This window comes from Thamnophis elegans, chromosome 13 (genome assembly GCF_009769535.1).
Source record: "Thamnophis elegans isolate rThaEle1 chromosome 13, rThaEle1.pri, whole genome shotgun sequence".
NCBI lineage: Eukaryota > Metazoa > Chordata > Lepidosauria > Squamata > Colubridae > Thamnophis > Thamnophis elegans.
This window is the reverse complement of record NC_045553.1, coordinates 30,288,162-30,313,018: the sequence shown is the minus strand read 5'-3', so window position 1 is coordinate 30,313,018 and position 24,857 is coordinate 30,288,162. Positions and strand designations below refer to the sequence as shown.

General features: G+C 38.7%; 1 protein-coding gene across 2 annotated transcripts in view; it reads left to right on the top strand.

The window, feature by feature from the left end:
• Positions 1-21,160: 21,160 nt before the first annotated feature.
• Positions 21,161-24,857, top strand: part of ADRA1A (adrenoceptor alpha 1A) — a 41,453-nt gene continuing 37,756 nt past the window's right edge. Inside the window, exons 1-2 of one of the 2 annotated variants that reach the window (XM_032229315.1) lie at positions 21,161-21,399; positions 21,497-21,576. The gene's annotated coding sequence lies outside the window, so the exon portion shown is untranslated. Of the gene's footprint in view, positions 21,400-21,491; positions 21,577-24,857 lie in introns of both variants that reach the window. The other variant, XM_032229314.1, reaches the window with a different exon arrangement.

Sequence of the window (24,857 nt, the reverse complement as noted above, 5' to 3'; positions counted from 1 at the left end):
GCGTTTCTCTAAATTAAAGCACCTGTATGTGGTTTGCATATTGGAGAAAAACCAGAAAGATTATAAGCCACACATTTTGCCTAAGAACACTGAGAAAAGAAAAAGCACTTTTAAAATCGCAATCAATTTCAGAAAAGATGATTTGCTTTTAATGAAAGAAACTGTGAAATTATCTTGGGCGGAGTATGCATTTGTTCAGTTATGAGATAACCAAAGGTCTGCAATAAATTTTCAATAGAATAAAAAGAGAGAGGAGGACAGAGGGGAGGGGAAAGGGAGAGGAGGGGAGAGGAAAGGAATTATCATTTCCACCCTTCTTTCTATTAAGTAAGTATATTCTTACCCTTCCCCTCTCTTCCCTTTTAACCATTCTTATCTACAGCCTATACATTTCGGTCTTTTGTTCTTTCAGCAAAAGGTCCATATAAGGTTTCCACTTTTTTAAAAACATAAGGTTTTTCCCCCAAATTGGGTCCTCACACTGCAAGAAAATCCTAACATTGGTATCATGACAGAACTTTTCTTAGATGATTTTTAGATTATAAAAAGTGACAAAATGATGGGAAGATGTGCAACAGAGAAGTCCACCATTAAAATCCTCCACCACTTTTTACCAATAAAGTAACCTCAAAAACACCACCAAGAGAAATTCAACAGACAATCTCAAGCTGCCTAAAACTAAAAAGAAAAACAAAACCTTCCATCATAGGGGATAAAAAAAATTGAGAAATTCAAGACATATTCTAGCACAGCATCAGTTTCATTTTTGGTGCATTTATGCCAAAGTTTTTCATTGGTACTATGCAATCAAAAGAGAACATCATTGCTCTAACAACACAACACAGCCCATGTTATTAAAAAATCCTGTCTATGTCAATTTTGGTTGCATTTAGTCCTAAATGTATTCCATCTGTCCGTGAAATTAACAAGAAAATATGTGCATCTTTTTTTCTATGTATCTACCCAAATATGTGGAAAATAATTTGCAACATTTCCTAATATGTCCATTTTATATTCAGTATTCAAGTTAAACTCTCCTCTTCCAAGTGTGAAATCTAGAACTACGTGCCGTCTGCATTTTTTTTAAAACAAATCACATTGCCACATAATTTCTCCTATAGTAAAGTATTATTCTAAGACTTGCCAATGACAACACTTTATAAACACCTACAGTATGTCTGCAAACCAGGAAATCCCAGTATTTTAAGCTAGACCAGAGAAATTTTGTTTTATACATCATGTATAGTGACAATAAAGGCTATACTATAAATTAATAATAAAACAGAAGTATTGGCCATCGCTTTTGCCCAGACTACACAAACATGTAGCTATAATGAGTCACATTAAAAGGACTTTGCCTTTTAAGTATGAAATTCCCAACGCTTAAAAAGTGTGATGGGAATGGGGATAAGAATCCCATTATTCTCCAATTAATCCATCTTAATAAATGTGTTTGGGATTGAGCTGAGGCTCTGATTCAAGTCCATGGGACAGCCTTGAGGGTGCATCTGGCATACAGTAGAAAATATAGAAGAAGGGGTGTGGGAGTTCACAATTTGGGGTCACGATTAAAGCTGAAGTAATTCTTTCTCCAACTCTCAGTTGGGTGATAGAATTCACAATCATCAGAGATGGTTATGGTCACCATTATATCCACCTGGAAAAAAGAATTTTGAAAATAGTAAAGAAGCAGCCAATCAGTGGTTATTTATTGTTATGGTGGGAATAACGGGCAGTATATCATAAATTGGGAAGAAGGCAAGGAGAAACCACATCTGAAAAAAAATAACCTTGGCAAGAAAACTGGAGGGATTTGTCTCTAGGCAGTCATCAGAAGTCAAAAACTGACTTTGAGGAACACAAATTAAAATTTTTGCATCATAAATACCATCTGCTAGGGAACTATAGTGAAAAGGAGCATGTCCATGTCTGTAACCTTCTTGATTGATCATCTGATTGTGGGAAATAGAACGGTGGACTTGGCAGGCTATTAATTAAATCCAGATCTCTTTTGTTCTTATATTTCATAACCATCTGTATGATGATATAGATTTCTGATTTAACAAACATACTTTTTTAAAAACTTAGTAAGCAGGTATTCCATTGCTTTCAATCCAAATGTCTATTTTAAAAAAATGGCTCCAACAAATGAGAAGAAGGGGAGGAGGAGGTAAGAAGTATGTATGTATGTATGTATGTATGTATGTATGTATGTATGTATTCTGCACTAATTCATATGGATCCTTGAGCAACAATCAAACCAATTTAAGTTTATAATCTAAGATGATTAAATTTCTCTTCATCATGTTTTTTTTCCCTTTTTGTTCCTTAATTTTCTTTTTCTGCTGGATATTTTTCAGTTAAATGTCTGGACTTTAAAATCTGTCTTATTGAACAATAGTCCATTTCCAGGTGAAGGAATAAATAAGAGGTAATTGTATTGACAAGTTTGATATACAGGGCAATGCCCTTGTTGAAAGAAAAAAAAAGAGTGAACCAAAATTCCACAGAGTAATTTACTATCAGCTATGCCAGAATGTACCCTCATTGATCTGCTGGCTGATTTAAATTTTGACGGTGAAGAAATAAGAAAAATAGCTTTGCTGTTTCTGTCCCCTATTGTCATTAAATCAAAAGGGTACTTTGCAAAGCACTTTTTGTGAAAAAAAGCCAATGATTCATCCAGCCACTTTCTATTGAATGAAATCTTCCATTTAAGCACATACACCAGGCCTCTGCTTGGCTGAAATGCCATAATATCCCTTAACCATCCATATTTTCCACAGAGCTACTATTGGATTAGAATGATGGATAGAAGAGAGGATATTATACCAATTCAGTTATGAACTTGCAAATGGGATCTTTGATTTTTTTTAAAAATTCAGTTTAGAACTGGATGAGGGTTTTTTCTAGAGTGGAGGGAAGAGGAGGGAAGGAGGAGGAAGAGGAAGAAGAGTATGTAAGAGTATTATTATGGATTCCTGAGAAATAACCAAATCATCATGGTTATTGATCATCTGAATCATCTTTGAGGACTCTTACTACAATGCTATAATAGCAACACTATTCCAACACACCAGGAAAAAAAGCTAACATGAATTGCCCAAATGAGTTAATGAATCAGCCAAAAATTCTAACATTTCATCTGTAGAGAAAATAATTTAAGTATGATCAACCAAATGAATGATCAGATCTCATCCTCTTATTAGAAACATGGATCATGGATTGGACACACCTGACTTGGGGCTGTATCTGTGACATTTCCCCTGTATTCCTGCTGAATGACTGGTCATCAAACAAACTGGTCACAAAAATGAGGAGATTCCTAATATAGTATGACAACTAATTAAATATGAGCCAACAGTGTGTGGTGGCAGCCAAAAAAGCCAATGCAATCCTATGCTTCATTAACAGAGGGATACAATGAAGATCAAGGGAGGTACTAATACCACTCTAGAAAGCCTTAGTAAGACCACACCTACAGGTGAAACTCAAAAAATTAGAATATCGTGCAAAAGTTCATTTATTTCAGTAATGCAACTTAAAAGGCGGAACTAATATATGAGATAGACTCATTACATTCAAAGCAAGATAGTTCAAGCCATGATTTGTCATAATTGTGATGATTATGGCTTACAGCTCATGAAAACCCCAAATCCACAATCTCAGAAAATTAGAATATTACATGCAATCAATAAAACAAGGATTGTACATAGAACAATATCGGACCTCTGAAAAGTATAAGCATACATATGTACTCAGTACTTGGTTTGGGCCCCTTTTGCAGCAATAACTGCTTCAATGTGGTGTGGCATGGAAGCTATCACCCTGTGGCACTGCTGAGGTATTATGGAAGACCAGGATGCTTCAATAGCGGCCTTCAGCTCTTCTGCATTGTTCGGTCTCATGTGTCTCATCTTTCTCTTGGCAATGCCCCATAGATTCTCTATGGGGTTCAGGTCAGGCAAGTTTGCTGGCCAATCAAGTACAGTAATCCCACAGTCAATGAACCAGGTTTTGGTGCTTTTGGCAGTGTAGGCAGGTGCCAAGTCCTGCTGGAAAATGAAATCAACATCCCCATAAAGCTCGTCTGCGGAAGGAAGCATGAAGTGCTCCAAAATCTCCTGGTAGACGGCTGCATTGACCCTGGACTTAATGAAGCACAGTGGACCAACACCAGCAGATGACATGGCTCCCCAAATCAACACAGACTGTGGAAACTTCACACTGGACTTCAAGCATCTTGCAGTGTGTGCTTTTCCATTCTTCCTCCATACTCTGGGTCCTTGGTTTCCAAATGAGTTGCAAAAGTTGCTCTCATCAGAAAAGAGGACTTTGGACCACTAAGCAACAGACCAGGTCTGTTTTGCTTTAGCCCAGGTAAGATGCTTCTGACATTGTTTGTTGTTCAGGAGCGGCTTGACAAGAGGAATACGACATTTGAAGCCCATGTCCAGGATCCGTCTGGTGGCTCTTGATGCACTGACTCCAGCTTCAGTCCACTCCTTGTGAAAGTCCCCAACACTTTTGAATGGCCTTTTCCTGACAATCCTCTCCAGGCTGTGGTCATCCCTGCTGCTTGTGCACCTTTTTCTTCCACACTTTTCCCTTCCACATAACTTTCTATTAATGTGCTTTGATACAGCACTTTAGGAACATCCAACTTCTTTTGCAATTACCTTTTGAGGCTTTCCTTCCTTATGGAGGGTGTCAATGATGATTTTGTGCACAACTGTCAGGTCAGCACTCTTTCCCATGATTGTGATTCCTACTGAACCAGACTAAGAGATCATTTAAAGACTCAGGAACCCTTTGCAGATGTTATGGCTTAATTAGCTGATTAGAGTGGGACACTTTGAGCCTAGAATATTGCACCTTTTCACAATATTCTAATTTTCTGATATTGTAGATTTGGGGTTTTCATGAGCTGTAAGCCATAATCATCACAATTATGACAAATCATGGCTTGAACTATCTTGCTTTGCATATATTAGTTTCACCTTTTAAGTTGCATTACTGAAATAAATGAACTTTTGCATGATATTCTAATTTTTCAAGTTTCACCTGTAGAATATTGTATCCAGTTTTGATCACCATACTATAAAAATATGTTGAGACTCTAGAATGAGTATAGAGAAAAGCAACCAAGATGATTAGGGCACTGAAAGCTAAAACATATGATGAACGGTTACAGGAACTGGACAGGGCTAGTCTAGTGAAGAGAAGAACCAGGGGAGACATGACAGCAGTGTTTCAATATTTGAGGGGCTGCCACAAAGAGGAAGGGATCAAACTATTTTCCAAGACACCTGAACAGCAGACAATGAAAAATGGATGGAAACTGAACAAGTAGAGATTCAACCTGGAAATAAGGAGGAATTTTCTGACAGTGAGAACAATCAACCAATGGAACAGCAGTTGCATTCAGAGGTTGTGGGAGCTTCATCACTGGAAGCTTTCAAGAAGAGACTGGACTGCCACCTGTCAGAATGGTGTAAGGTCTCCTGCTTGGGGGGGGGGGGTTGGACTAGATGACCTACAAAGTCTCTTCCAACTCTGTTAATCTGTATGTATCGATTGAATGCTCTCCTTACTTGATTGACACAAGGTTATCTCTTTTAGGCCAAGGCAGGAGGAGATTGCCCTCTTCTCAAGCATTTCAAGGATTGGGCTACAGATCTTAAAGACTTCACTGCTTTAGAAAGATTTAAGCAACATATATAGTCAGTAAGTAATGGAAAATGATATTTCTTGACCAAATCCAATAAATTGTCTAGGCTCATAAAACTTTTTTCTTGTTCCTCTTTTAAAATGTTATATAGCATAATATTGCAGACTCAGAGATTTGAAAAGGAGTTAAAAGGAACTTGGTCCTTACTAGTTCAAGTGTGGCAAGAACGTAACTTTACATGAAAAATGAACTATGATTTACGAGAAAAACAATTTAGAGACCAAAATGGGCAGCCTAAAATGACTACACAGGCCCAACTGGGAGTTGAACAGTTAGAAGAATGGCAAGATGATACCTTTATGCTGTTCATCAACACTAGATGGCAAATTATGGATTTACAAGTAAAATAATAATAAACTTTGCTGCTCTAGCAACATTAAAAAATAAGAATTAACCTCAAACTGAAACCACTGACCTTTGCAAAAAAATAAATAAATAAACTGGCTTTCATGAAAAAAATCTCTTAGCAATAGCAGACTTATATACAGCTTCATAGGGCTTTCAGCCCCCTCTAAGCGGTTTACAGAGTCAGCATATCGCTCCCACAGTCTGGGTCCTCATTTTACCCACCTCGGAAGGATGGAAGGCTGAATCAACCCTGAGCCGGTGAGATTTGAACAGCTGAACTGCAGATAACAGTCAGCTGAAGTGGCTGCAGTACAGCACTCTAACCACTGCGCCACCTCGGCTCATATAACATTCTTGAACATTCTTAATGCAATTATTGAACTAGATACATTGTTCAGGACCAAGATGGCCCCAAAACACCTGCCAACTCAACTTAGAGAACAGAAATGGTTTATTCTATCTGTTGTTTTTTTTTGTTTGATGCTGATGAAAGGAACTTCAAGTAACAAATGGTTAGTTTGCCTGCAGCCAGCAAATCCAACATTCAACATCTCTGCTTAAGGATATAGAGAGGGAAAAGAAGAAACAGCATGGACAGTGTCTCTATTTGAATTGATGGGGTCAAGAATACTTCTGAGATTGGAGATTCATAGAAAAGTTGGGCGATTTGCTCCATTTTCCTATGGCCCAGCCCTGTCCTATATATTCCTCTTTTCCCTTCATCTGATCAGTCCAGTAAAGAGAATCATGAAAACCAATTGATATTGATCTAGACAGTGCATTAATGTGCTATCCCTCTCGTTTATCTAGCAATCTTGATAATTATGGTTTTCTATTTTTCACATCTCCCAAACTTTGCTTATAGAATGTATCAAATTCATAGAATATTTTTAAAGAATATACTGTAAAGGAAGAAATGATACACAGAGATGGCATAGAACAGATAAAATGCAGGACCCAGAGAACTAGATGAGGCATTTTGATATGGCTCCCATACAGAGAAAGAGAAAGAGAAAGAGAAAGAGAAAGAGAAAGAGAGAGGGAGGGAGGGAGGGAGGGAGGGAGGGAGGGAGGGAGGGAGGGAGAGAGAGAGAGAGAGAGAGAGAGAGAGAGAGAGAGAGAGAGAGAGAGAGAGAGAGAGAGAGAGAGAGAGAGAGAGAGAGAGTTTTCAAAACTACTTGTGGACATTTTCTTTCCCTTTTACATTTTAAAAGGTGGTCTTCCCAGTTAATAAAAATTATGTGATAATTTCTGAGAAGACATGGATGGCTTAAAAATGAAAAAGCATGTTACATAGGCCTCTAAACAAACCTTAGTAACACAATAATTGTTAATGAAATTTAACTTAAAGGAGTAGGGAACACTTGTTTCACAGTTGTCCCAATGATGCTTTTCAGTAGTGGATTTCAAATTTTTTTTAGAACCTCTTCTGTAGGTGTGGCCTGCTTTGTGGGAGTGGCTTGCCAGCCATGTGATTGGGTGGGAGTGGCTTGCCAGCCATGTGACTGGGTGGGCATGGCCAACTTGTAAAATGTGGTGAAACTCACTTAAGAACGCTCTTGCTTAGCAACCAAAATGTTGGCTCAGGAACTCTGGCATTGAAGGGTGCAAGTCTTAAAGCTTTCAAGTTACAAGACCCTTGCACCCCTAACCCTTTAGAAAAAAAACCCCAGAGGTTTTTGACTTGTGGACTTGTGGACTTCAACTCCCAGAATTCTTCCTCTTGCTCTTCATCTTGATGATGTGCGGATGTGCGGGGGGGGGAGGGGGAGGGAGCTGGAACCGGTTCTAAACGGCACTGTAGATTTGTGGAACCTATTCTATAGAAGAGAACTGGCAGGAACCCAACCCCTGGTGCTTTTTCAAAAGGCAATTGGACTTTATTTTTTCCTTGAAAACATTTCGCTTCTCATCCAAGAAGCTTATTCAGTTCTGAATGGTGGAGGATTGAAGGATTTATATTCCTTGCAGTTGTCTGGTCATTAGCACTCCTTCTGAGAGTCATTGAGGCCACTTGGAGGTTTATCTGTCCCCTCAGGGTCACCTGAATAGTGCAAATGGGTGTGGAACTTTCTTGGAACTTCTGAAAGGACTGTGTGGCAAACAGGAAATGGCGGGTGGGTGTCATATCCCTCCCTCAAGTGGCCTCAAAGACTCCCAGAAAGAGTGTGAATGATCCGATGGCTGCATGAATATATAAATCATTCCATTCAGTCAGAAATGAAGAAGTTTCTTCAAAGAGAAGCTAAACATCATCAAGGAAAAACAAAGTTCAGTTTCCTTTTGAAAAAGCACTTTTGGGACAGCCATGACCTGGATGACTGAGAATCTCCATCAACACTTGCTTCATAGCTTTCAGACTCAGGAAACATAAGGATAGTGTAGATCAGGGGTCTCCAACCTTGGCAACTTTAAGACTTGTGGACTTCAACAGCGTTGCTGGCTGAGGAATTCTGAGAATTGAAGTCCACAAGTCTTAAAGTTGCCAAGGTTGGAGACCCATGGTGTAGATCATGAAAACATTAAACAATTAAAACAACACAAGATAAAAATATGTGTTTTGAATATCTAAGCTCACTGTTCAAAACCACATTTTTCAATGCAAACTTACATATGATCTTAATTATAATCATGTCAGGAAATACGCCACAGTTGTCTTTCATGATCCGCCTAGAATTAAATAATTTTAAAAAAGCATTCACCCAGAGCCCATTATTTATTGTCTTAACTACCCCATTTGTTTCCAGTATGCTCATAAAATTTCTCTCTGATTCATCTCTATTTAGGGAAGGTGCTGGGGATACATTTAAAATCTTGATTCGTGATGTACTATGGTTAATTAATTCTCTTGCAGACTTTATGAGCTAAATATCAATGTCCTGGAAAAGACAAACACAACTTAAGACAGACTTTTGTCATAATCATGCATACATTATTCAGTAGTGTGCCGTATTATCTATAAAGCGTAAAAGGAGTGTTTTTATTCAGATGGAAATCTTGCTTTGTTCAAGAGAACTAACAGCACAACCTAACATATATCTTCAAATATTCTCTTTCGTATTCAAGGTAGTTTCTAACCTTGAATATGAATCAAACAACATACTAACCAAATCAGACCTGTTTTCATTGGACAATTCTAAATTTCTACAGATTTGACAAACATGTACTTTAAAAAAAACTCATATTCATTCATCCATTCGTTCAACATTCTCAGACAGCACAGATGTCAAACCTGCGGTGTCATGTTGCCATGTTTTTCCCTTCGTGAAGCTGAGGTGCGTGTGGCCTCACCTGACTCATCTGGCCTATGGGCCGCCAGTTTGACATCCCTGTCATAGAGTTATGAGGATTCACAAATGTAACAGAATAACTGAGTTGAAAGAGATCTTGGAGATCACCTAGTCCAACTCCCTGCTCATGCAGGAAACCCTGTAACATTCAACAGTCAAATGGCTGTCCAATCTCTTCTTAAATACCTCCAGTGATGGAAAGAGCCGAGGTGGCGCAGTGGTTAAATGCAGCACTGCAGGCTACTTCAGCTGACTGCAGTTCTGCGGTTCGGCTGTTCAAATCTCACCGGCTCAGGGTTGACTCAGCCTTCCATCCTTCCAGGGTGGGTAAAATGAGGACCCGGATTGTTGTTGGGGGCAATATGCTGACTCTGTAAACCGCTTAGAGAGGGCTGAAAGCCCTATGAAACGGTATATAAATCTAACTGCTATTGCTATTGCTAAGCTCCCACAACTTCTGAAGGCAACTTCTATGCCACTGGTTAATTATTCTCACTGTCAGGAAATTTCTCCTTAGTTCTCAGTTGCTTCTCTCCTTGATTAGTTCCCACCACCACCACCACCATTGCTTCTTGTCCTGCCTTCAGGTTGCTTTGGAAAATAGCTTGACTCCTTCTTCTTTGTGGCAGCCCCTGAGATATTGGAAGACTGCTATCATGTCACCCCAGTCCTTCTTTTTCATTAAACTAGACATACTGTGGTTAAGGAACATTTTTAAAATGTGGCAAAATTCACTCAACTGTCTCGCTTAGCAACAGAACTTTTGGATCCAATTACAGCCGTCAGGTGAGGACTACGCCTTAATTTCCTTGTCTAGGTAGAAGGCAGTAGCTAGCTGAAGTTCACCGGTTCGGAGAAGTCAATTAGGTCAGGACCTAGTTAATAGCCAGATGACAAACCATGAGATAATCCAAGGGACGTAAGACAAAAGTTAAAATAAGTACCCTGGAGACATCTAAAAGCAAACCACTTCCATATTCTTGCCAAGAAAACTATGTGAAGGTCCCCCTGAAGGCATTTGGAGTCAAGCAGCTTTCACTTAGTATTAATTACCTTAATCAATATACTGTTCAGTTTGTCAGTTAAGTGTTGACAATGTCATTTATCTCTGTGGAAGGACTAAGTAATTCCCTGAGGGAACTTGGCAGTTCCTTTCAGCCATATATATTTGCACGTATCTTAAAAAAAAAAAAAAACCTTCAGCAAGCCTGTTTCAGAGCAAATCCACAAAGCATCAATCTTGGCCAATTGTGGCCATTTTTCCATCACAACCAACTAACCCTGCAGATATAAGCTAAATATCAATGTCCTGAAAAAGGCAAACACTACTTAAGACAGTCTTTTGTCATAATCACGCATACATTATTCAGTAGTGTGCAATATCTTATATATATATAAATGGCTGTATATGTATGTTCCAGCATAACTCTGGAACACCTCAGGTAATTACAAACTTGATACACAGATGACTTACTCTCTGGAAAAAAATACTGTGGGGGTAAGACACCCCTGACACCCCTAACACCCCTTGGTGTATGTGTTCCGTTATGATACAGCCTGTTGTGCCTTAAAATGGCTTCTACTGTACAGCTCAGTGGAGTTGCCATGGTAATGGCTTCACAGTACTCCACAAGGGGGCTCCCTCTGGTAAGGTGGAAAATCCAACATTAGAAATTACATTTGGTCTGGACATTTTCCCCCTATAAATAAACACGCAGGCAACACCGGGTTATTGGCTAGTTACTTATAAACAGTAAAAGGAGCATTTTTGTTCAGATGTAAATCTTGCTTTGTTAAAGAAAACTAGCAGCACAATCTAACATGCAAATCTAAGCCAACAAATCAGGAGTCTGGTATCATCTTTTCCAACTAGCACATTTTATTAAAGGGCACAAGCTTTTCTGAGCTGATTATATTTTTACTACCACAGACTAACAATCACTTTCCTCCTACACAATCTACAATGAGAACCACCCTGCAGAGATCTCTCTGTTGGGGATCATCCATGGTATGTCTACTCCCAGATGCATTCAAGCAGATCAGAATCTAGTGCAGGAAGTCTGCATATATGTTAACTTTTTGACCATCAAATGTATGGGCAGAAAAATTGTGTCCATGCTCTGTCTCTATTTCTCACTAGGAAGTAGAAATTGTCCAGACTTTGGCCAAGAGTAGGAATCTTCACGTTAATAGATGCATCATAGCCAAGAAGGTTCATTGGAAATAACATGGAAAGACCTTTTTTGAAGTCATCTCTCTTTAGATTTAATGAAAAAGTGGGAAGGCCACAGAGATTGCAGATGCCTCTGGAAAGGCTTGTAGCAACACAGCTCATAACAAAATAAGTTACAAATAGCCTTGCATGAGATTTTCTCCCAAATTATCTTCTCCTTTGAAATCCAATTTTAATTTCAAGTACATTACAAACAACTCTGGGAAAATTCCATTTTGAAGTGAGACATTTTTAAAATAAAATTAAAACAAAAGAACTGAATTCATAAGGAAAATGCAGTTAAAAAGCTAAACTTCTGAACATTAGAAAAGTTAACATGTCCCTTTTTGGAACTATTATACAGGTTGCTAATGGTAACTTTTAAACAGCAGTGGGAATTGTCATAATGGAGCTCTGACAGGTGTCAATCTCAATACACTCCAGAGGTTGTGAAATAGCAATTCTGTGAGCAACTGCAAATTATTCTTTCAAGAGCTTCATATCAGCTCAGATAGAAAATGTTGCATAAACCAAACAGTAAGGCCATAAATCCCCAACATCACCCCTCCATCTGTAACCTGGTACATCATTACATGTTGCATTTATTTCGAAAGAAAGAAAAATATTGGCTGGACTTTTGATCCTTCTGGGAAATTGTTGTGCAATACATTTGCTGAAACAAAATAAAAACCTTCTCTCAACTAGTCTTTATTTCTCTGGATTCTGTTATGGCATTTTCAGTATTCAGGAAAGAATCTGCTCAAATCTTTCAACCATCTTTGATGGAAAATGAAAAATGAAGAACACAAAAACCTTGCATTTGTTTCTTTATTGATATTAGTCCTGGGAAACTGATAGCAATGGATATATTCAGCTAAATATGATGGAAGGAACATTTTGAAATTCTTCTCTATCCCTTATCTTGTTGTTAGTTGTGAAGTCATGTCCGACTCATTGCAACCCCAAGGACAATGTTCCTCCAGGCCTTCCTGTTCTCTACCATCCTCTGGAGTCCATTTAAAACTCACCGCTACTGCTTCAGTGACTCCATCCAGTCACCTCGTTCTCTGTCATCCCCTTCTTCTTTTGTCCTCAATCTTTCCCAGTATGAGGGTCTTCTCCAGGGAGTCCTTCTTTCTTATTAGGTGGCCAAAGTATTTAAGTATTTGATTATCCTTTATCTTACTTTATCTTACCTTCCTTGGATTGGCCCTAGAATTGAGGCCAAACTTCTCAGAATTCTGCTATCCTGAGGACATTCTCTCTGTTGGGAAACATCTTCAGGAGAAAGTTAAGTATACTCTTTTTGGTCTCTTTTAGAAATGAAATACACTTTCATATCCTTCCAAGTGGTGGAGTAATCAAGATGACAACCAGCTAGCAGCTTCTTTAAAAACTCCTGACTTATGACCAGCTATTCAGGGCTTAAAATGTCAATGCTATTTTTGAATGTATTCATTGTTAAAATATACTTAGAAGTGTAAGGAGATAGTAAATTAGACGTGGAGTAAGTTAAGTAAAATTAGTTATCACTAAAATCATTGAGATTTAAATATTGACTAACTGGACAAAGTGATTTCCATGGAGTAAGCTTAATTTACTTAGCTTGGATTCAGTCCAACATCCAGCCATCCTTTATCCATGTTCTTGGCTTCCTTGTCATGAAGTTCAATTCTTGAGAGAATTAAAAGTGAGCTACATTATAAATGTTCCTGGTTTTAAGGGTTACATTCAGCACTCTAGCAATTGATTATAAAACATAATAACTCGTTAATTCATTGCCTTTGCTTTTCCCTCCTCTTCCCACTAGTGTCTTACTGATGAATTTAATTTCTAACGTAGTGAATAGCAGTTTTTCAATTTCCTATAATTACTTCTAAAAGTGAATTCAGAGAAAGAAAGAAATTTAATAAGTTAGAAGGCTGATCAGAGGAACATTCAACAAAAGGGTAGAAAAAAAATTATCTCCCTCCCTCCCTCTCCCTCCCTCCCCCTCTCTCTCTTTCTCTCTCTCCTCCACCTTAAATTGTGAGATGGTTTTGCAGATGGAAAGCTATGTATAGTTGAGTTGCTAACCACAATTTACTTCCAATCTTGCTTTAGCCATTCCTCCTACAGTTTGGCATTTGGCACCCCTGTGAATTTACCTTCATTTTATATATGAACACGGATGTCAAAAGGGAGAGCTTCAAGGTGTGAGCTGGCAGAGCTAAGGTTCCACCATCCAAATTAGAGTGTTTTTGGAAGGCAAGGATATCACAGTTTTGTAAAACAAAACAGCATTGATACCTCCTTCCCTGAGGCATACAACAAATGGCAACATAGTGTTGAAAATGGAAAATGAGTCATTTTCTGAGTCACGTATTCCTGTGATGCATCCAATTCAAATAACTATTTAGATGCAGATTTATCTACCACCTTATCCCGAGACATTGGGCAGTTTGCAAAGCAGACAATAAAAATCAATAAATGCCCCATCACAAAGCAAGTCCCATAAAAGAATCCCAAACTGTAACTTTAAAAATGTCGGCACATAAGGATGCCCCATATCCACAAAGTCATTGGAGCAATATGAGCTTCACTTTGAACAGGTGAAAAATGGGCCATCGCTAAAAAAGGAATGCCTCTTAGTTTCACTCCTCTTGGGATTGGCATCAACAAGGAGGGATGTCCCAAAGGTGCTTTTTCAGAAGGCAACTGGACTTCCTTGTTTTTCTTTGAAGATGTTTCGCTTCTCAACCAAGATGATTCTTCAGCTCTGACTGGGTGGTGGGGAACCAAACATGCAGCAATGTGGCCAAAGTTAGGCCCTTTGCAAATGGATGGGGATTGTCATGTTGCTGCAATTGCTGTCTTGATTATTTTTTTTTGACACTACAGTGGGAATAGGCATCAGAAGATCTAAATCTGGGCAGCAGACACCATGGGAATTGAGTCCTCATAGGCCCAAACCAGCATTTTAAATGGAGCCAGATCACATGGGTATCTGGGACAGCAATGAGAGCACCAGGATTAGCTGACACACAATAATATAATGGATCTACATATGGATCTATAGCGGGACTGTGGGAAGCCTCCCCCTCCACAACAGAGGAATGAAATATTTTGGGAAATATTTTAAAAAAGGCAGACGATTATATTTCCCTAAAGGAGAAATGGAGAAACATGTTTTCAGAGGAAGAAAGCAGCCCCCAGTCTTTCTTAATAGCCCTCAGCAGGTGCCAGCACTAAACAAGATAAATAGCTTATTGAAAGAGGAAGCCAACTATCTAGATGGCTCCATTCATAAGCAAAGCAAAAACTGCAAGCAGAAGCCCATTCAAAGACAGGATATTTTGAAACCTCTTACAGCAAAGTTTGACAGCTAACAAAAGCAGAATGGTGGGTTATAACAAGCACCCGTGAAATACTGAAATACCAAGATATTGTAATTCTGCTTTAATATTGGCTAAACAATCCTTAAAAATGAATGGATGGATATGTGCATGTGTGAACCTATGCGTGAAAACCATTACAATTTTACTTACTCTTTCAAGTATGAGAAGTTGTACTGCACAGTAAATTATATGCACCTTAGACAAATTCAACAAGGTCTATTTGTCTATTATTACACCAAGAACATAGATGGTAATGACAACATTCCTCAACACTCAGAAGTGACCAAATGAGGGAAATTGAGCATATTAAATGTTTCGGACAGTGTTTCTCAACCTTGGCAACTTGAAGATGTCCGGACTTCAACTCCCAGAATTCCCCAGCCAGCGAATGCTGACATCTTCAAGTTGCCAAGATTGAGAAACACTGGTCTAGGAAAAGGGGAAACTAGTCACTAAATTAGTCTAATTAGTCACTAAATCATCAACTGATCTAATTAAACATGCTTTACTACTGTATTAAATTCTTATTAGTATAGCTGTTTCTCCTTTTTTTTTTTTTTAAGAAAATCCAGGTCACCCAGAAGAAAATGAGAGGCTCAAATTCCAGACCTGGTCAGAGAGTTGGATTGTTTCCTATTCTTCCATTCTCAGTTGATATGACTTTACCTTGCTTCGTTTAATAATGGAGGGGGGGAGAGGGAGAGGGAGGAGGAAGGGAGGGAGAGGGAGGAAGAGGGAGGAGGGGAGGGGAAGAGGGAGAGGGAGAAGGGGAGGGGAAGAGAAAGAGGAGGAAGGAGGAGTGGAATTAACAGTTTAGCTATCTATGTTTTGGCTTCCCTATTATTAATGACCCATGTCCCCTGAAATTTTTGAAGGCATTTTTGGCAGCACAGGCTGTTCCCTTTCATTAGGCTGGTTCATCTGTTACCATATAATAAACTTATTAAACTGTTTTACTCCAGCCTTTCTGACTTAAGCCTTTCTCCGGCTAAATTGCAGGACTCTTCCAAGACAAGGCCATCTGATGCAGTGAGCAAGGTGAGGGAAGGTGCACCTCACTCCAACCCATCTTGGTAGGCACCCCTAACATGTATAAGCACCAGAAGCCCTGACTTCCATTGAGGACCTCCATACTGCATGAGTCAAAAAGAGGGCTGTGAAAATATTTACAGATCCCTCGCAACCTGGGCATAAATTGTTTCGACTCCTATCCTCAAAACGATGCTATAGAGCACTGCAACATCAGAACAACTAGACACAAGAACATTTTTTCCCGAATGCCATCATTCTGCTAAACAAATAATTCCCACAACACCATCAAACAATTCACTAAGTCTGCACTACTATTAATCTTCTCATTGTTCCTCATCTCCTCCCACTTATGACTGTATGACTGTAACTTTGTTGCTTGTATCCTCACAATTTATATTGATAGTTTCCTAGTATGTTTTGATTGCTTATTTGTACCCTATGACTATCATTAAGTGCTGTACCTTATGATTCGTGACAAATGTATCTTTTCTTTTATGTACCCTGAGAGCATCTGCACCAAAGACAAATTCCTTGTGTGTCCAATCACATCTGGCCAATAAAGAATTCTATTCTATTCTATTCTATTCTATTCCATTCTATTCTACTCTACTCTATTAAATTTCACTTTTGAATGTATTCATTGTTAAAATATACTTAGAAGTGTAAGGAGATAGTAAATTAGATGTGGAGTAAGTTAAGTAAAATTAGTTATCACTAAAATCATTGAGATTTAAATATTGGCTAACTGGACAAAGTGATTTCCATGGAGTAAGCTTAATTTATTTAGCTTGGATTCAGTCCAACATCCAGCCATCCTTTATCCATTGATCTTTTTTTTACTTAAAACCAAGTTCCCTGTATATTGGAAGGAAGGGGAAGAGAAAGAATAGAATTGCCCAAATGGGGACAAGTTATGAAAAGGCAATTGATTGCAAGTCTCCAAAACTTGTTTTTAATAGACGAAACAAAATAATATCTTAAAGACAAATCCCATACCCATTTCTGTGATGATGACTGACTACTAAATAATCTTATGCTCTAAAAAGAAATCTGCTTTCTAAAATTATAAAATTAATGTTTCTGCTTCATCTTTTTCTTCTTTTTCTCCTTTTCCTGCTCCTGCTATTTTATACTTATTACTATTGGCATTTAGCTTTTTGAAAAGGGGGAAGGGAAGAAGAAGAAAAAGTCAAAATGAATCAACAGAATTTACATGCATCCTAAAATTTAATTTCTTAGATAACAATTTTCAGTGTTTCATTAGTTGGTTTGACATAACTGAATTTTTTTTTTAAAATCAAAAATGATAAAATTATGGTGGCATGCAAATATCAATGGCAATGATCAGGGACAGAATAACTCATAAAGCAAAATAACAGAACATTGAAAGTTAGAATACTTAAGAGAAAGAGAAATATTTCCTTAGATTGGCTTTTTCCATAAAGGTGAATTCGATATGCACAATTCTCATAAGCATCATTTGTATATCTTACCATAAGGATCCCCATGTTCTTTGGCATAGAGCTGTGGTGGTGCAGTGGTTAGAATGCAGTACTGCAGGCTCCTTCTGCTGACTGCCGGTTGCCTTCCAGTTGGCAGTTTGAATCTCACTGGCTCAAGATTGACTCAGCCTTCCATCATCCTGAGGTTGGTTAAAGAAGGACCCAGATTGTTTGGGGCAATATGTAAATCCCCAACTGACTCTGTAAACCACTTAGGGAGGGCTGTAAAGCACTGTGAAGTGGTATATAAGTCTAAGTACTATTGCTATTAAGCACTAAGCTTAACCCAACAGATCAAGAGCTACCCTCCAAAAGGGAGTGCAGTTTATGATTCCAATGTTGTGGTGAGTTCAGGTGTTTTAAGACATGAAAAGTTGATTTAAGCTTCTATCTCTAAACTTCCTCCAGCACTTGAAAATAAAAGAAAAATATACAGATAGTCCTCAACTTACAACCATTCATTTAGTGACTGTTCAATGTTACAACCGTTCATTTAGTGACTGTTCAAAGTTACAATTCCACTGAAGAAAGGGACTTATGACCATTTTTCACCCTTATAACTGTTGCAGCATCCCCCTTGTCATGTGATTTACATTAGGCTGCTTGACAACTTGTTCATATTTAGGATAGGATAGGAAAGGAAAGGATAGGAGTAGAAAATAGAATAAAAAGTTGGAAGGGACCTTGGAGGTCTTCTAGTCCAAACCCTTGCTTAGGTAGGAAACCCTACACCAGTTCAGACAAATGGTTATCCAATCTCTTCTTTAAAACGCCCGGTGTTGGAGCATTCACAAGTTCTGGAGGCAAGTTGTTCCACTGATTAATTGTTCTAACTGTCAGGAAATTTCTCCTTAGTTCTAAGTTGCTTCTCTCCTTGATTAGTTTCCACCCATTGCTTCTTGTCCTGCCTTCAGGTGCTTTGGAGAATAGCTTGACACTCTCTTCTTTGTAGCAAATCCTGAGATATTGGATGCACTGTCCCAGGGTCAGTTGACTCTCTTTTGTGACCTTCTGACAAGCAATGGAGAAGCCAGTATTCACTTAATAACCATGTTACTAACTCAGTGATTCACTTAACAAATATGGCAGGAAAAGAAGTAAAATGGTACAAAAGTCACTTAATAAATTCCTTACTTAACAACATAAATTCTGGGCTCAATTGTGGTCGTAAATGGAGGACCACCTGTATCACTCAGAGAGATTAGGGGGACTTCAGATGGAGGCCAATGGTACTTGATTCCCCTCCCCCTTAGCTATGGTTTCAGTTGTACAATGAAAAATATGCTCCCTTGAATGCAGTAGGAACTCCTCCTGAGTGCAAATGAATGCAATTAATGGCAAGTTTTATAAGAAATAAATGGAATTCACTTAGATATAGTTTTATTTTTTTAAAAAAAAAAACTCATTTTAAGTCTATAATGACTGATTTATCTTTAAGCCCCTTGAAGCATTCTGCCCCACTTATAATCAGTTAAAACGGGAGAAATATTTAAATATCTGTATTGAATGACCAGACTGGGTTTTTCCCCCCTCTTTTTCTTTTTCAAGTCGCAACAGGAAATATTGAGTGGGCATAATTGACAGAATCAGATGGAGGGTACGGGGAGCCCTGCCACTTTTGGGGAACACCAGCTGCTACCAAGCTGCTTTTAAATGAAAAAGAAAATGATTCAGAGCAAGATTCCTTTCCGTGTCAAAATGTTTAAAAACTGTCGTTTTACATCAATAAATGTTTATATGATGTAGTCTTTCCTGGCATTCTTTGATACACATACTGAATGTATTTTGCCCACAGTGACCAGTTATGGAATTTTAGCCTCTATGTTTAAAGCATTTGTCCCCAGATATTCTCCGTGAAGAATTGCCTTCTGATGGGCCCTAAGAAATGTAGCATCGAGCTTATGGAAGCACCTTCTCCTAGGGATACTGGTGGCCCTGGGACCTGCTTTTTTCCCTCCACCAGGCTCTGAGACCCAAATGTTAATGGACCTCAGCTTTGGGTATGAATAATAAGATTTCTTATAGGGACTTCCGCTTAGGATTTGATGGAACAGTTCATTTAATTGATATGTGTGTGTGTGTGTGCGTGTGTGTGTGTGTGTGCGCACATATCAGATATGTATATAGTATACAGTGTGTTTGTGTGTGTGTGTGTGTGTGTGTGTGTGTGTGTATCACATATGTGTGTATCAGTTCCTACCAGATCGGACCGGTTCAGCCAAACTGGTAGTGGCTTGCCGGCCTGGGTTGCCAGAACCAGCAGTGACCCAAGTATGCCACGCTTCCGGACTGGTCAAGGCAGCATGTATTTTTTTTTTCATTTTTTTATGTTCTGCACATACACAGAGCTATTTATGGACAACTGCGTCCGGAGCAAAATTGCCAACTTTGCAATGTAATCCTATCCATTTTTTTATTTTTTTCTAGTGCTGATTTCAAAATGTTTTGCAATCTTCTGTGCCAACAGCTTCAAAAGTGTTTGAAAGAGAGCAGCATATGTCTCTTTTTAAATAATCACACAACAGCTAATCAAAAATGTAACAATCACATTAAAGGAAGCCATAAAAGTCTGCCTTTTTGCAAAAGAGATGCCTGGCCAAAATAACTAAAGATTTCGCTAGAGAGAGTCAGGAGGAGGGGTGCATATTTGTAAGACGATGCAAATTTTCAAAGGTGTGCTTCATTTTCATGAAGGTTCAGGTAAAGCTTTCCCTAAAAACTCTCCCATTAATAATGTCCTACACATCCAAAAGCAAGCTGGAATGACCACAGTTCTATGCTCTGGTTCTCTCTGGAGAAGGTGCTGCTCCCTGATCAAATGTGTTGGCATGCACCATGGAAGGAACAGAGTGCCAACTCAATTCCTGCAGCCTGGTTTACCCCATTGTTTGACAAGCTATTATGGAAAAGATGCCTCTACCTTCTACCCTCTCATAAACCCAAGAAGACCTCATTCTGGATACAAGACTTGGAGATGGAAGCAGGTTCCAAACAACCTTGGTTCTTTCTTTGCCCAAATTAAGCATGTTGTGTCCTTGGTGCTCTGTGAGCTTGGTTGTTTTGCTTGCAAACATGTCAGTGCCTGAGTAGTTAACACTACCAGGGCTCCAATGAGGTTACCTAGTCAATCATAAATCACTTGCAAGCAAACAACCACTCTCAGAGACCACCAAGGACTCCATCGTTCAACCCTGAGCTATATATATTCTCTTCTAAAATAAAACATGCTCTTTCAACAATAACAATTGAGTTCCCTCTTGGTATGAATCTCGCTGTCAAACTCAAAATCAGTTGACATTTTACAAATGCACACCTATCCACAGACTCAATGTACATCCTTTTCTTCACAGTCTTGTTACTCCTTTCTTCCCCCTCAGCCTTAACAAACTGCATTTATCCGTATTTCAGAATGTGAAAACACCCAGCATAAATACGATAAGTGGGGTGAAAATGCTAACTAGCTTCTCACCAGTTTGCTGTAGTATTTCCTTTGCCACACTGTTCCTTTACACCCCCCTTCTTTAAAGTAGATTGAGTAACCAGTATTTGCTCACAGCTGACAAGGAGACTCAGACTCACACAGAAAGAGGGAGGGAGGGGGGGGGAGAGAGAGAGAGAGAGAGAGACGGAGGGAGGGAAAGAAAAGAAAGAGGAGTCAACAGAAAAAAATGTTGACAACTGTCAGAAGTGCCCTTTCTTGTGCTGAAATACGGTAACCAGCAAGAGATTACGGTAAATCACAACAGGGACCGTAGTGCTGCCTGCATCAGCTCCTACAGCACACTAAAGTTACTGCTTCTCCTTCACAGTCGAGCAGGGGGGCATTATTCACCGAGGAAGAGGGAGGTATCATAAAAGCAGCACTCAGCCACCCTTAGCCATTGGGACAGAGGGAATTCATGTAATTGTGAGTCATCAAAATATACTAAGGGGGAGAGGGTAAGGGTGGGAATGCTGATTCCTTTTTGATTTATTTATTTCATTATTGTTATTTGCAAGCAAAGTGCCCCACTGTGCCATTCGGATGACTGCTTGTGATTCGTCCCCTTTCAATCAGCCTGCAACAGGAGGGTTTCAGGAGGAGGTAAGTAGATGGAGATCTTTGATATCTATGGAAAAGAAGTCCTTAGCTAAAGACAATATACCTGCCTATTTTCCTTCCTTCCCTCTTTCCCTCTTTCCTTTTTCCCTTCTTTCCTTCCTTCTTTCCTCCAAGTAATGTTGACACGGTCAACAACATTTCTTTTATATCCTGTTTGGGATATGCCTCCATCCTACATTCCCTGGATTTCTCGTATTTATTTAATTTCCCCGAGTCCAACAACAATCAGCAGAGAAGAACTAATGAAGAGAAAATTGACTAGAAATGTGTTGCGATGTTTTTATTTACATGCCTGCTTACTAATATTCATTGATTCCTAAAATTTTATACTGGGTTGCATTCGCCCAAGCCCTGTTTTTTGTGATGTTGGGGCCACAATTTATTGTTGAAATTACCAATTGGCTTTGAAATATTCTCCCACTAAAGGTATGTCTGAATTTTCACCTATTTTCTCCATTGCAATATAAGCATCGTCAGCTTTTTAAAGAAGGAATACCTTTTCTTTAAAAAGAAAGAAAAATGACTGAAGTTTTTTGTTTAAAAAAATTACACATTTAAAATCAAATTAACTATTATTAGTTCAATTCTCATTTATTATCTTGGGGATATCCAGCGAAGTTTCTATTTGTAGGAAGTGAGTGTCCTATTAAAGACAAGGAGGGTATTTTTTTTACTGCATGGAGTTTAGCTTATCAGATGGATAGATTGTTGTCCTTAATTGACCAAGCCTCTACCCATAAACATGGATAACAGCTGTAAACAGTGGGTCCAAAAGGCCAGAAAATGCAAGGCACCGGACAGATCTGTACTCTATACTATTTGTATGCAAAACCCATTTGTATCCAAAGAGATAAGAGCAATGACCCTTCAAGTCAGAAACAACTGGCAATAACACAATGTTCTGAGCTTTGCTGTTAATTTGACCCATGCTGTAGGATCCCCCGAGCCCTAAAGAAACAAAATCTAAGTTTAAAATATCATGTCTAAAGCAGCACCGCTGTGACTTGTGTGTGCCTGTGTATTTGTACTCTACTTATGGGAGATATGGTCAAACTCCTGCACGATTTCAATTTCCCTCGCCCTGTTATTATTAATCTTATAGAAAAGAGTTCCTATAAGAGTTGTATGATGTCATTGTCTTTGCTGTTCTTAATTGGGAACAGCCTTTGGCGAAATCGTAGCTCAGGAACACAAAACATGTTTTGTGTCCTAGGTGCTCTTCTTGGACTGTCAAGATGTAGCTGGAAGGACACTTTGCTGTTGTTCTGGATGCCAATGCCATGCTAATCATCCAGGAGTCTAGAATAGTCCCACACCTTTTGCTTGGTTTTGCTAGAACCAGCTTAATTTGTCTGCTTTGCGTTGCCAATTGTTTTTGTTCTCTGCCTAATAAATTTGGGTTGACAACTTCTCGTTGATGGGCTACCAGTGGACCCTAAACTTTTTCTAGCCTCTGGAATTTCCCCAAATTACTGCACTGAAATTTGGCAGCAAACCAACCAATTAACTTGGTATGATTTCCAACTGTGTTCTTTTTTTTTTCTGGGAAATAAAAAGAAATCCATAATAGGCTTAATACACCTATTAAGAATTAACCACTCAAAATCGCAACCCATAAACCAGAGTTTCCAAATGTCAGTCCTGGTTTCTTCAGACTCCAGAAGCACTCATCAGTCAAATAATAATAATAATAATAATAATAATAATAATAATAATAATAATAATAATGCCATTAAGGCCAAAATTGAAAAATCCTCTGATGATGCCAAATGCAGACTTTGCAAAGAAGTTGACGAAACTGTTGATCACATTCTCAGCTGCTGTAAAAAAATCGCGCAGACTGATTATAAATTGCGGCACAATTCAGTAGCACAAATGATCCATTGGAATTTGTGCAAAAATTATAATATTAAAACAGCAACAAACTGGTGGGAACATCAGCCTGAAAAAGTCACAGAAAATCAGATGGTCAAGATCTTGTGGGATTTCCGTATACAAACCGACAAAATACTGGCGCATAATACACCAGACATCACACTGGTTGAGAAAAATAAGGTCACAATCATAGACATCGCAATACCAGGTGATAGCAGGGTCGCCGAGAAGGAACATGAAAAAATCGCAAGATACCAGGACTTAAAAATCGAAATTCAACGACTATGGCACAAACCAGCAGTGATAATTCCAGTGGTAATTGGCACACTGGGTGCTGTTCCAAAAGCACTGGAATTACATTTAAAACAGTTAAAAATTGACAAAATCACCATCAGTCAAATGCAAAAAGCCGCACTGCTTGGATCTGCACGCATATTAAGAAAATACGTTACGACGTCCTAGGCCCCTGGGTGGGGCCCGACTAGTAACCAATGCCAAATCCGGTGAAACAACTGGCCGCTGTGATACAATTGTACAATAATAATATAATCTATAATGTAACAAATTTAATCTAATAATAAGAATGTTATTTCCTCCCATCAGCCAAAACATGGTTGCCCACCTCTAAAATAAAAGGTAAAGGAAGAACCTAGTTATTTCCAGGAGCTGTTAATCTATAATTCCCAAAACCTCTAACCATTCTGATTAGCATTAATGGAATTTCAAATCCAACAAAATCTGGAATCCCAAAGGAAGATTAGTGAAACCCAAGATAAAGAAACGGGGACTGAGAAAAACTCTGAGAGTCTGCGGAGAAAACAGATATTCCATGGTTACACAATGGGATGAGTGCTTGAGCTTAGCATGGTGGGAAGGGAGGGGAATTTTAAAATCTATGGAAACTAAATGAGTAAATTATGAAACTAACTTGCTTGCTTATTTGGAGCACCCAGAACTGAGTCTGTGGAGATATTGATCTGGCCGCTGTAGAGAGAAATGCCTGTACTCTTTTCACCAAGGATGCCTATTGTGGTCTAATGCACAAGCCTAATTGGGACACCAGGAACAACATGCTGTTGTTTGCTTGAAAACATGCATTTGCTCAAAAATGCTATTCTATTCTATTCTATTCTAGTCTAGTCCAGTCCAGTCCAGTCCATGAATGCCCAGCATTTTAATCTTGAAACATGAGATTATTATTTTGACACTTATTTGTCAAATCAGACATACAATCCAATAGTGTTTCTTCTTCACTTTCAAAAGTTTTAGAGAAGCAATTGGTCTTTATAGTCATTGTAATTTGTTCCTTTTAATTAGAGATCCCCAAATCTGGCCCTGGGATCTCCTGCATGTGTATTACAATAGACATCATCTATGCCAAAGATATT